General features: G+C 37.4%; 1 pseudogene across 1 annotated transcript; it reads right to left on the reverse strand.

Annotated features, from left to right (window-relative positions):
- Nucleotides 1-9,701: 9,701 nt before the first annotated feature.
- On the reverse strand, nt 9,702-13,552 carry LOC308526423 (THO complex subunit 1-like; annotated as a pseudogene). The gene is made up of 4 exons: nt 13,435-13,552; nt 10,838-11,535; nt 10,464-10,578; nt 9,702-10,414 (listed from the first exon to the last, which is right to left on the reverse strand). The product of its transcript is annotated as a THO complex subunit 1-like (transcript).
- Nucleotides 13,553-13,769: the final 217 nt, after the last annotated feature.

Below are 13,769 nucleotides of genomic sequence, written 5' to 3' on the forward strand. Positions count from 1 at the left end.
GGGGCTTTTACCACAGGTAGAGGCACTTGTATGCTAATGGAACAGGTTGGAGTATTGCACAAAACTGTTCTGATTCCTGTTCAAGAATCCCATCCAATAAATCATATTATGCATCTCTGCTCAGATCTTGCTTGCCCCATGGTCTTGTCCATGGGAATACTCATCCCTCAGTACAATTATTCTTGTCTGAGCATTTCCAGACCTAGATGTTAATTCAGTATCACCAAATAGGCTGTATATCATAACCTTATCACCTATTTTTTGTTGGGAATAATTGACAGTTTCTTTAGAAAATGAAATTGGGGTGTGTGTGTGTGTGTGTGTGTGTGTGTGTGTGTGTCTGTTGGAGGATATCCAACACTAAAATTTTGTTCTAAATAAAAGTAAGAATATAAGCATTCTGAAGCCTATCAACCAATAAATTAAAAAATAGATTCACATATGTATTTGTGTACCACACTTAATAACCAGAAAAATTCGGTGAATTTTCAAGTCTATAGGACTAGAATGTGGCTAAGACAGAACCTGAAGCCAGGTAAATTATTTATAATTGTAGGAGACTCTCAATAGCTATATCGTGAACTTTCATGGAATCTTATATGACTCTAAAATACAATTTTTAGGATACTTTTCATATTTGTACACTATTTACTTCCATCTGTAATCAGTTCCCAACTTCTGTAAAATTATAGCACATTGTCATCATTGACTTAAGTACTGGGCATTCTAATATGAACTTTATTTCTAGTATTATATTTGATAGTTCAATATTGGTAATATTGTCTTGTTTCATAGATGAGATCTGCAGCTTGGAAAGGTTGAGCTATTTTCTCGAGGCCATATTGTCAGTAAGCTGAGGCTCGAAATCGGTCATGGTCAGTCTGTCTCTAAAGACTGAGCTCATCCTATTTTGCCACACTGCCTTGAATTCTAATATTTTCCCTAACCAAACATTTTCCATCCTTCTCTCATTCTCTCAAGCTGTTGTTTCTTCTCATTTCTGGGTAATCTTCATTGTCCTTTGAAAGAACTCTCTATACCCAGTGATTCCTTATTGCAAAGCCTGTCTCTGCACCATTGTCTGTGCAAATCATCTGAAATGTAGCTTAACTCATTACACATATTCCTGAGTAATAATGCCTTCCCTGCCCTTCCCTGTCACTGCAATTGGCAACTCTCTACCCTTTTTGAATTCCCATAACACTTAGTTATAAAATGCTCTGGTGTTTACTTTGGAAAGCTCTGCACATGTTTATCTATTCAATTACCCTAATAGATTTTTTTAGTGATTTAGACTTTTTACTCTCTTACCTTCATTTCTACCTCTAAGTCTGGCCCATCCCATGACCTAACTCTCCAACTTTCTTTATTTAAGTCTAAATACTTGACTTTTCTTTGTCGCATCCAGTTCTACCAAGTATGGGTATTGCTTTCTAAGACTTTGGACTTCCAAACTACCCTAAAGTGACAAACTATCCTGTCTTGCCTGGGACTATCCCAATTTTCCTGCAATTGTCCTACTTTTAACACTCCATTACTCATGTCTGGGGAAATTTTCTCAGTCCCAGGTAAACCAGGATGGCTTGTCATCTATGTACCCTCTAATAATCATGCCCCTTCTCTCTATTGACTTTTAATCAGTGGAGAGATTGCCAAGTTCTATCTGATTAATGGCATAGCTATCACTTTTCTAGACTAATTAGATTATTCTGTACTCTAAGTTCTGCAAGTATGAGATGTTGGCATTTCCCCAGAGCCTTGCCATATTTTCTCTTCCACAAGAATAGCCTCCTTCCTTTATTTTTTCTGTTCCCAAGGCTTACATTTATACTTTCTTGTGTGTGTTTGTTGTTGTCTTGTTGACTTTTTTCAATATTACATTACTTTAATCAGAATGTTTCTGGTATAATGCATATCATAAAGATCTTTCAAGTATCTCTAGTCTAATTTTTTTTATTTCTAGAGCTTAGAGTTACAACTCTAGTTTGTTTAATCTCTTCAATTTTATTTTCCTTTGAGGAAGGCTCCCCTGTCAGAGACTTTTTTCAAAAAAACAGGCTTTTGATGGGTTGGTAAATGTTTGGTCATTAGGATAAATCTCACCATGACCAGGAAATGTCAGCTGGCCTACCAAGTGACCTCAACCAGCTGAAAGGATCTGCCTTTGACCCTTTGCCATAAGACAATGATAGCATAACCATTTTCAGAGAAGTGACTTATCTTGTGAAGTGGATGAAAAACTTGAGGATCCTAGGATGTCATTTTGCAAATTACATTCTATAATGCTACAGCTATTCCGTATAAAGAGCTGAGAGGGTTGAATTGTCTTTGGTGAATGACAGATTGATGCCTTAGGACAAATTACTCAAGACTGATAACACTGAAAATGGAGAGGCTAGACAAGCTGTAAAATAAATGATTATTGAATAAATGGCCATGATGGGAACCTTGGCCTGTCTTTTGTAGGAGAGATTTAGTAAAACCATCTCAAAGATCTTGAATATTACAGAAAAAGCACTGGACACCCTCCTACAAAAGAAAGTAACAAAGAACCATACACGTCTCATAGCTTTTCACATCTGTCTCCTACTTCACAAAAGTTCTTGGCACTTACAAATACTTAATGACAATTTCAAAAGGAGTTCATACATTTAATTTTAATGTATTTCTCCACAAATTGTAAAGTTTGTGTTGGTTTTGTGACACCCCTTTTATGATTTTCTATTTGCCAATTGCATTTACATAACCACAAAACCCCAATGTTCCACATGCACCTGCACACAAACTTAGCATTTAGCAGCCACTTGGGAAATGAACTATTATGAAATTAAAGTTGAGCAAGCAACTATTAGTAACTTCCATTCATATTTTACTATTAGCCTGGTTAACTTCCACTATAATAAGGAAGCCAGGGCTATAATTTCTGTCCCAGATGGGATAATGATTTAATTGCCTCTGACACTCAAATTCTCCTCCATTCATTTCATGCAAAATTCTTCAAACTTTCCCAGCAGTTTCTCCCTATAGATTCTATGAAATAAAATTACTTAGTCAGTTAAGTCAAAAGAAACACAGATTATGTGTTTACCCACTTAGTCTTCAAATGTGGATATTGATGGTATAGAAATCTGTAGATAGTCTCTGATGGAATTTGTCTTTTCTACTCCGCTTTGGCCTGAGTCTTGTTAATAAGACCTGAGATCAGATTTTAAAGTTAAATATGGACCAGGATATAAAGCATATCTTTACTATCAGATTGGAAGAGAACTTGGAGATAAACTGTCCATGCTGTTGTAGATTAGTCTGATGGCAAAACTAAAAGGGCAAGTAGGAAATTGAAGATAAGGAGGTTGATTCTGCAGTTGCTAGCTTGAATTGAGAGAGCAAGAAGGCATATTGAAGGGTCTACCTGTGAGTTTCAGGACTAAGCAAAGATAGGCAAGTTGCAAAACTCTGATTTGGGAATAACGTAGGAGACTGGAAGTCAGTTCCAGGTATTGGAGAACTCTGAGTCTAATTGGCAGCAAAGGAAACTCAAACATAAAATGATGCTGGAAAAACAACTCATATATCTGTCCATTTATTTTTTCAATAAACATGTATTGATCACTTATAATGCATCAGTACCTACTCTCATCTTGAGGAATAAGCTGTATAAGTAGCTGAGCTCTGAGTTCCATGCAGTAAGAAAGAGGGTGTGATTCATATACTTATAATTAATTTCAGAGAGAGGAGGGGAGAGGGACAGAGATAGAAACATCAATGATAAGAATCATTTACTAGTATAAGCTGTCTCCTGCCTGCCCACTACTAGGGATCAAGCCTGCAAACTGGCATGTGCCCTGACCAGGAATCAAACCATGACCTCCTGGTTCATGGGTCAACACTCAACCACTGAGCCACACTGGCCAGGCATGTACTGTAGTTCTTTGTCAAGACTGGCTTTTACACAAGGCAGGGCCTAGGTCAGGGGTGGGCAAACTTTTTGACTCGAGGGCCACAATGGGTTCTTAAACTGGACCGGAGGGCCAGAACAAAAGCATGGATGGAGTGTTTGTGTGAACTAATATAAATTCAAAGTAAACATCATTACATAAAAGGATACGGTCTTTTTTGGTTTTTAGTTTTATTCATTTCAAACGGGCCGGATCCGGCCCACAGACCGTAGTTTGCCCACGGCTGGCCTAGGTAGAGGTCTTTAATGAACTTGGGGAAGAAATGAAGAAGGCAGAAGTGGCAAAGTGAAAAAGGATAAGACAATTCAGGCTGGGCAAGGAATAGCCCTCTAGAAGTCTACCAATTATTGAGATAAATTTTCTTTAAAGATTACTATGATCTCTGCTCTAATTCTCTAAAGAACACATTGGGTAAAAATTCATTAATGCACTGCAGGTGTTATTTCACTATTTTGGTTGTTTCTTGTCCAAACATTGTGTCAGTGTATATGTGTGTGTGTGTGTGTGTGTGTGTGTGTGTGTGTGTGTGTGTGTTTATGTAGCTTCACTTATCTCAAATACTTGTTTTTCTCTCTTTCTCAACAAGACTTAACAATTGATTTGTTTGGAATCTGTACATTAGGTAGAATTTTAGTCTTCATCTCTGTCAATAAATGCTCATTTTCTACATATTCTTTTTAGGGCATTTATAGACTAATTTTATAATTATTTTATTAATTGTCCATAGACATCTCTAATTTGAAATAAAACATTTAATACTACTGAATATAGCAAACTGAACACCAACTTCTAAATTTTTTGATGTGGATTTGAGACAAATGAGAGGGAAATTTGTGACATATAACAGGATGGAGGATTTGCCTTTACAAATATACCTTTAATGACAATAGCCTATTGACCAGCAAACTTCATTCCTTCAATTAAGGGAACTCTTAGTGGATTTTGAATATGCAACTGGAAGGTGGAACAGAGCGGTTACATGGCCAGATGTAGTTTACAAAAGTATCAGAGGTAAGTGAATGGCACAGGTAACCACCATTTAGACTTATTCAGCAGGTAATGAATGGGCTGCAATTTAAAGGTTTTTAAGCAGTCATACACTTAAATGTACACTTTAACTCTCAGCTTTCCAGGACAGATTTTTCAGAAAGAGAGAATGAAGGCAAAAGAGAAAATTACTGATGGAAATATGATGCATATGTGTTATAAACTTTTTAAAAGGTTCTTGTCTTCCCTGAAATGAGGTGCTTAACTTTTCAGCAATTGTAAATAATTTTAGGCTCAGCAGTGCCCTCCAGGGTAAATATGCAGCAGCCAGCAACACAGCCGTGTGGGGACCAAAAGATGGCTATTTATCACTTACTGATCCAAGTAGTATAGTACATAGAGGTTATAATCAATCTGTACCTTTCAGCACACTCCAGGACATTAGAACTTATCCCCAAAGGAAATATGCTGCAGGATGACTGCTCTTTAAATAATTATGAGGTACAATTCCATCCAGGAATAAAAGAAAGTGCCAAAAGGATGGAGAATGATTGTAAGGATAAATGTATTTTAAGAATTATAGCAAATATATATATATATATATATATATATATATATATATATATATTAGGATAATACAAGATAACACAAAGAGAAATTGGTCGTATATGCCTGAAAAATAAGATAATTGTATAATCAATGACCAACTCTAATAAGGGGGGAAATTTGCATGACACTCACAAATGTTCTCAACTTTGGTATTCTCTTCCAATGTGGTTGTACATATACAGATATACATCAAGAATATTAATGGGAAAAAATCCATTCTAATACTTTTATAATTTTCTTAGTGTATGCCATGAATTTAAATTTTTTAAAATCTTGTTTTAATGTTTCACTACTGAATAATTTCAGTTTAATGTTTCACATTGTTTAAATGATTACTGTTTATTTTAAGTAATCATTTTTGGCTTTTTTTTCTTTTATTTCTCTCATTCCTCCTCCCCTTTAAAAAAAATCATCTGAAATTATACAAAAATAAAGAGGCCCAGGATTTATAAGGAGGAGAAAGCTTACCATGAATCAGGGAGGAGGATCAATATGGAGAGGCAGAGGCAGAAGCAGGCAGCAGTGCCAGGAACAGCAATGCCTCCAAGGACTTAGCCAGTGTCCGTGGGCACTGATACAGAGCCTTGAAAGTCAGGCAGAGGTACAGACAAATTGGGTCAGAAATAATGAACCCAGAAAAGCAATCATTCTTGTCAGTCATCATGAAAAAGTGTTATTAAATGAGATCAAATCAGAAAACACTGCAAAACTGTCTGTAGAGGAAAGGAAAATAGACTACTTCTCATAAATATATATAGCTAAGCGATGGTCTAATCATCAGACCGGTAGCTATGATGTGCAATGACCACCGGGGGCAGATGCTCAACGCAGGAGCTGCCAAGTTGCAGTGACTTGGCAGCAGCGATTCTCAGGTGACGCACCCTGGAACCAGAGAGGAGGGAGCCTGATTCCAGGGTGCATCACTGAGAACCACCCTCTTACAATCCAGGACCCCTCAGGGGATGCCAGAGGGCCGGTTTTGGCTCAATCCCCGCAGGTCAGGCCGAGGGACCCCACCTGCTAGAGGAATCCTGCTCACTCCACAGATGCCCTTTGAGCTGCAGTGTCATCCCAGGTGTGGCTGGCTGGAGAGGGACTGCAGGGGGTTGCTTCAGGGCATATCCAGCCCATCTCACCCAGTCCCACCCCACTGGCCACCTTCTAATTAATATCCTTTCAATGTGCATGAATCCATGCACCAGGGCACTAGTATAACTATACATTTTTTAGGCAAAATATTAACTTTGAATGATATTATAGATAAATAGAATCTAGTCATGCATCACATAACAACATTTCTATTAACAATGAACCTCATATACACTGGTGGTTACATAGATGATAATGGACCTGAAAAATTCCTATACACTGTTATAATGTGTTTGTGTTTTAGGCTTAGTGTTATCACAAAGGAGTGAAAATGTTTTAAAAAATGTTAAAGTTTATAAAGTATAAAAGTTAAAAATGGTATAATAAGCATAGGTTAATTTATTATTGAAGAAAAACTATACTTTCAGAAATTTAATTTAGCCCAAGTGTACAATGTTTATAAAGTGGTGTACACTAATGTGCTAGCCTTCATGCTCACTCATCACTCACCCACTGACTCATCCAAAGAAGTTTCCTGTTCTGAAAGCGCCATTCATGATAAGTGTCCTACACTGGTATGCCATTTTTTAATCTTTTACAATAACATTATTACTGTGCCTTTTCTATATTTACCTATGTTTAGATACACTAATACTTACCATTGTGTTACAATTACCTATGATATTCAGCCCAGTAACATGCTGTCTAGGTTTGTGGTGCAGAAGCAATATGCTTTTATTTCTCGCATTCTTCCTCCCCTTTAAAAAAAATCATCTGAAATTTTACAAAAATAAATAAGCCCAGGAATTATAAGGAGGAGAAGGCTTAAAATGAATCAGGGAGGATGATCAATATGGAGGGGCAGAGGCCAAGGTGTGAAGTAAGCTATGCCACCTAAGTTTGTGTAAGTATATTCTATGATGTTCAAGCAATGACAAAATTATGTAACATATTTCTCAGAACTTATCTCTGTCATTAAGTGATGCATGACTGTAATACACTATGCAAGTATGGGTTATTGTATGCTTGGATTCGTTACTGGAAAATCAATCAATGTAATGAAAATGAAAGAGAATGTGTTACACAGAATACCACAGGTCAAAATGCTGTCACTATGCTAAAGTCAAATCTGCATTTAAGACCTGGCCTAACTGCTGTTGCAGCCTTTCCCAAAAATATAATCTTACTCAACCAGTCTGGGATTTTCTGGTCAACACCAATGAGGTAATTTGTCACTTGGGCTCTCTCCACTTTCCCCCTCCCCAGTAGAAAGAAGAGGCTATTGACATCATTTATAAAGATAAATCTTTAGTATTTCCTTTCCCCCAAAAGATGTCCTGGCCTAAAAAATGTCTAAAATTAACTCTTTTCTTTTCTCTTCTCTTCTCTTCTGTTCTCTTCTCTTCTCTTCTCTCCTCTCCTCTCCTCTCCTCTCCTCTCCTCTCCTCTCTTCTCCTCTCCTCTTCTTTTCTTTTCTTTTCTTTTCTTTTCTTTTCTTTTCGTTTCTTTTCGTTTCTTTTCATTTCTTTCCCTTTCCTTTCCTTTCCTTTCCTTTCCTTTCCTTTCCTTTCCTTTCCTTTCCTTTCCTTTCCTTTCCTTTCCTTTCCTTTCCTTTCTTTTCTTTTCTTTTCTTTTCTTTTCTTTTCTTTTCTTTTCAAATAGCTCCCTTACCCAGGCTCATGATAGAAAGAACAGACTGATGGGAGGAGGGATTTCGGAGCTAGATGAGAAAGGTGAAATGATTAAGCAACAAACAAACAAACAAAAAACCCTCATACCTCATAGACACAGACAACAGTATGGTGATTACCAGAGGGAGAGAGGGGTGGGTGAAGGTAGAATAGGGGGAGAGGAGAATACATAGTGATAGAAGGAGACTTGACTTTGAGAGCTGAACACACAGTACAATATACAGATGATGTATCATAGAATTATATACTTGAAACTTATATGATTTTGATTAACCAATGTCACCCCACTAAATTCAATTAAAAAATAAACAGAGAGGGAAAAATGAGCTAGAGCTGTCCAAAATCTAGGTTGTGGGCTACAATTCCAGGGTCAGGGAACCAACAGATAATATGATATGAGTGAATCCAGTCCAAGAGAGTCAGTGAAAGACAGCAAGAGAGCTGCTAAAGGCCTGTAGTGTGGTACATTAGCAATTATTAGCTAGAATATGGTTCAATAAATGATATACTTGAATCAGACTCTAAACGTGGGGAAACGCATTTGACTAAATCAGGATCCCAGCATTGCCTTTTAAATCTCAGAAGTCACTTGGCATTTGTCAAGCAGAGCCCTGATTGAGCAGAGTTGACAAGGTCACCTGGGACAGGAAAGGCAGCTTAGGAATGAGTTAAAAGAAGCAGTTCTCACATTTCATATGCATACAAACCACCTGGGGAGCTATTTTTGGAAAAGTGGTTCTTAACCTTAACTGTACCTTCTTATCATCTGAGGAGTGTTTAAAAAAGAACCCATGCCCAGGTCACACTCCAGACCAATTACACCAGACTCTCTTGGGTTAGGACCCAGACATCACTATTTTTAAATCTCTATAGACCAATGTTCAGCCTTGGATGACCTCCAGTGGTTTTAAAAGAGAAAGATCCCTGGAGAGTATGATTCAGAAAAACTGTAGGAAGGCCAAGTTCCTTGTCTTTTCACAAGTGTAACAGGCACACATTTCTCATACAGACGCATGCAGGAATCTTTTTTTTTAAAATCTGTTTTTTAAAACATGGTATAATTTCAGGGAAGATTCTCAGAAACAAATAATCCGACATGGACTGTTTGAACCTATAATTTCCAATAATCCCAATGCAAGTCTTCAACAGTGAAAGTATCCCGTTTTGGGAAAGGAGGTATCTTATATCATTAGGAACAAGTTTATAAGGCAACTTCTCAAAGATCAAAGATCTCTGTCTACTGTGATTTCTCCCATTTATACACTTGTATACTTGGTGAGGTTATGCTTTTTAAAAAAATATATTTTCATTGATTTCAGAGATGAAGGGAAAGGGAGAGAGAGATAGAAGCATTAATGATGAGAGAGAATCATTGATTGGCTGCCTCCTGCAAGCCCACTAGCTGCCTAACTCTCATCTTCATCTCTTCACTATCACACTCAACCTGTCTAATTTATAATTTTTGAGTCTTTTATTTCCCATTGGGAGCCAGAACCTTCCATTCTTCACCCAATTTGTTAGTAATACTTCTATCTGTTCCCCTGCTGCAGGTTTGTCTCTCAGAACACCAGGGTTTTGTTTTCCTTCAACAAAGCATCATCATCTTCATCCTCACCTGCTTTTATTTCTTCAGAAGAAGGTAGTAATTCCTTGGCTAATTTTATTACCATATTTTCAAGATACTCTGGCAAAGTTTAAAACTGCTGGTTGCTTGGCTAGAAGAAATGAGGGCTCTCCATGCTGATAGTCTCAAGACTATCCAACCATAATTTGAATAATTCATAGTCTCATTTTCAGGATCTGCCTGTTCAAAGGCTTCTTCTAAATATACCTTCAAAATTGGCATATATCCCCTTGTCTCTGATGTTCTGGTGTTCATATTATTAGGGCAGAGATTCCAAAGCCTTGCTGACCCATTTCCCATCAGACCCTTTGTGCTGGCTCTTTTCCCTAGGAAAACTTCTGATACTGTCCTCTTCATATTACTCTCATCAGCTTGGTATCTGATGTTTATTTTCCTTCGCAAAACTTGGGCAGCCTTTACTTTTCCATGAGTTCCAGTTTTCTTTGCTGTTTAATGCTCTGCCCTCTTTGAAAATATTTCTCCATCGGGTGGGTTTTTAGATTTTACTCAATAAGCTGATTTTGTAGTATCTTCAATCCAGAGTGATTGCTCATTAGTTAAATATAGTTTGAATTTTTGAATTTGACCTGTCCCTTGAGAACATTGAAATAAGATGAGTGCCCTGACCAATTTGGCTCAGTGGATAGAGCATCGGCCTGCGGACTGAAAGGTCCCAGGTTTGATTCCAGTCAAGGGCATGTACCTTGGTTGCAGGCACATCCCCAGTAGGAGGTGTGCAGGAGGTGGCTGATCAATGTTTCGCTCTCATCGATGTTTCTAACTCTCTATCCCTCGCCCTTCCTCTCTGTAAAAAATCAATAAAATATATTTTAAAAAAAATAAGATGAGATCCTGATATAGGATGTTTCATTGAAAGTTACTGTTGCACAATTGTAAACCCATCAATTTTTCACTTGTTAAAAATTTTGCAAAATATACATGTTCTCCTGTTTTTAATTCTACCAACTTTTATCTTGAGAACTGAGTATCGTCCAATTTATAACTCTTGAAAACAGCTAGAACTACTGAATACTAGAAAAAACTTTTCCATGAAATCTGATAGCATTGTACAGGGTTGCAAGTAATCCTGAAGTGACCAGGATTTTCAATACATATTGCAATCCATTGGAATGGAGCAAGTTGCTGGAGCTTCATCACCTGCCATTTCACTTTCTTCTACATCCATCCCTTCTTCCGTATCTTCAGTGTGCCTCTGACTCAAGGTGCTCTCCTGCTCATTGGTACTGAAAACAGTGGCATTTTCTAGATTAAACTGACTCTGCAACTTAAGAACTGATTCCTCAGGAAAAGGGAAAAGCCTGGCCAAAAACATTTGAATTCGTCTACAGAACAGTGTATTTTGGATTTTGTTAATATTATTAAGAAATCAATGCACATGCATAGTAAATAATTTTCCCAGCAGAATAGAATGTATTTGAGCTCCAGAGAGCAATATTTTTTCCACAAAAGTAAATACTATGTCACATTGATCCAAAGGAAGACAATCACAACAATACAAAAGGTGTAGTTGTGGTGCAAATACTTTTAGTTACACCCCCAGTAACAAGAGAAACAATAGCTAAAATTGTGGAAAGTTATTGACTAACTCTAAGCAACCAGGTAATTATATGAATTGGGGTCATGGATAATGACAATACACACTAACAATGAGTAAGAAGAAACTGAAATGAAAAAGCCCTGCAATGTACAATCTTTGCATAACTATATTGTTACAGAATTTCCCGGGCAACTGAAAAATACACAGGAGTACCCAGAAATACAGGAAAAATCCATTTATTTCCAGTTTTACTAGTACCATGACTCAGAAGAGCCTGTTTCCAAATCCTGAGCAAACCAATATGGGGGAAGCTTTCTCTATATACCCTTTGGTTTCTTTGTCCCCCAAATATGGATCAGACTTCCGGACCTTTTGCAGGCTTTGCAAAAAACCCCGGGTGTTGGGATGGGGGCCATATGACCACATGTAAAGGCCTGGCCTGGCACCACCAATGATAACCCCCTCCATGGGTTGTATATTGTTCATGGTTTATGGCCTCTGTAAAATGTGAGTATTGCAAAACCAGTTAATTAAGGAAGGGGCAGTCGCTAGGCTATAGGCTAACAGGAATGTGCATTAGGGATGCTAATCAACTATGTACAGTGTCAGGCTGCTGGTCTTCCCCCCACAAAATGTCTTATTTTCCTCATCAATATGACAATGCTATAGTATAGAGAAAATTGAAAATAAATTACTATTCCAGCCACAAATATATTTAAAAAGTTTGTACACTCTGCAATGGTGTATTGCTTTATATTTTATCAAGAATATTTAATTCTCAGAAAACCTTGTTTGAAAAGATAGGTTGTCTTATTGTCACTGTATTAGGAATGGGGAAATCAAGCTCATAGAAACAAATTTGGTGCCTAAGCCATTGAATTGGTATGTAATTGATCTGGAAACTAGCCTTGGAGCTTTCATTTCCAGGCTGTTTTTCATAATTTCTGAGTCTGGAAAAAAACAACAACCAAGGGTAGGGTATAAGGAGAAGCAGCAGAAAGGCCTTGAAGTACAGAATTCTTAACTATAAACTTCCCTGTTAGCTATTATAAGTTGTAAAATAAATTTGGAAATTTCAGAAATGTTGAAGGCAATATTTTTGCTTATAAAACATTTCACATCAACAGTGAAAACATTTACAGCTGCATGTTGCTTTTGTTGTTGTTGTTAATAGAAAAGCAAATAGATCAAGGAGGTAAGGAACGCTTCTCTAGATCTTCCCCTGGGATAGGTGGAATCAGGATGTGAGTTCATCCAGTTCTAAGTATTGGACTTTAAAAAGCTATGCTGAGCTATTCCTACTGTCATCTAATTCCTCTGTGTATAGTTTCCCAATCTGTAAAATGGGAAAAGTTTTTGTTGGACATGTGACTGGAGGATGCCAGTGACATTTATTTTTCAGAGGCCGGGGAAATTCTGGCACAGTCGATTGCTGAGTCCCATGATGAGTTCAGCTACCTATGACTGAATTGGTTTTTAATATAATATCTGAAAACAGGTATTCAGAAAGCATTTACAACATGAAAGATGTGAAGTCCAATGAAATCTATTGATTTGTTAAGTAAATGCATTTGCAGCCGTATTTAGGTTTCAATTTTTAAGGGATTGTTAGCACATTTCTGATTAACTTGTACTTGTTATTCTCTACTACTAACACATTAGAGCGGCTTCTTGCCTCACCACATGTTGCTATACTACTATTTCAAAAGCTAGTCACATTTCTTACTCCTTTTTTTTTTTTTTTTTGGCTCTCTCTTTGTTTTTCTTTTTAAATAGTGAGCCATATGTGAAAAGGTGCTGGTAAGTTCAGAGATTTACAAGTGCCTTCAGACCTTCTAGAAGTTGACATGAGGTTTATAAATGACCTTTAGCTGCCTTCAACCAGGACAGACAGAAAACAAGGCAGCTGAAGTCTCTCACTCTGTGATGAGCTCTCAGTGCAATTTGTGTCCCTGCTAACGTCTAAGGGAATAATTGTCATCTTCTGTTTGAAAGGGTCAACGGAGCCTGAGAAATCCTCCACACAGAGAACTGCCATTAGTCAGTACTTGACTTTTTAACTTCTTTAGTCAACAGGTACTGAGGGAGCATCATAAGGGTTTTCCCAAACACCACTGAACTGATTCCCCCGGAGTTTTCTCCTCTTTTACAGGTAACCAGATAATGCATTATATACCTAGTAAACCCATTTCCACACACATTTTGAATGTATCAAAACACACCAAAGAGCTTCTCAACCAAAATGAAGGAATCTA

This window comes from Myotis nattereri, assembly GCF_964212035.1.
Source record: "Myotis nattereri genome assembly, chromosome: 10".
In the NCBI taxonomy this organism is placed as follows: domain Eukaryota; kingdom Metazoa; phylum Chordata; class Mammalia; order Chiroptera; family Vespertilionidae; genus Myotis; species Myotis nattereri.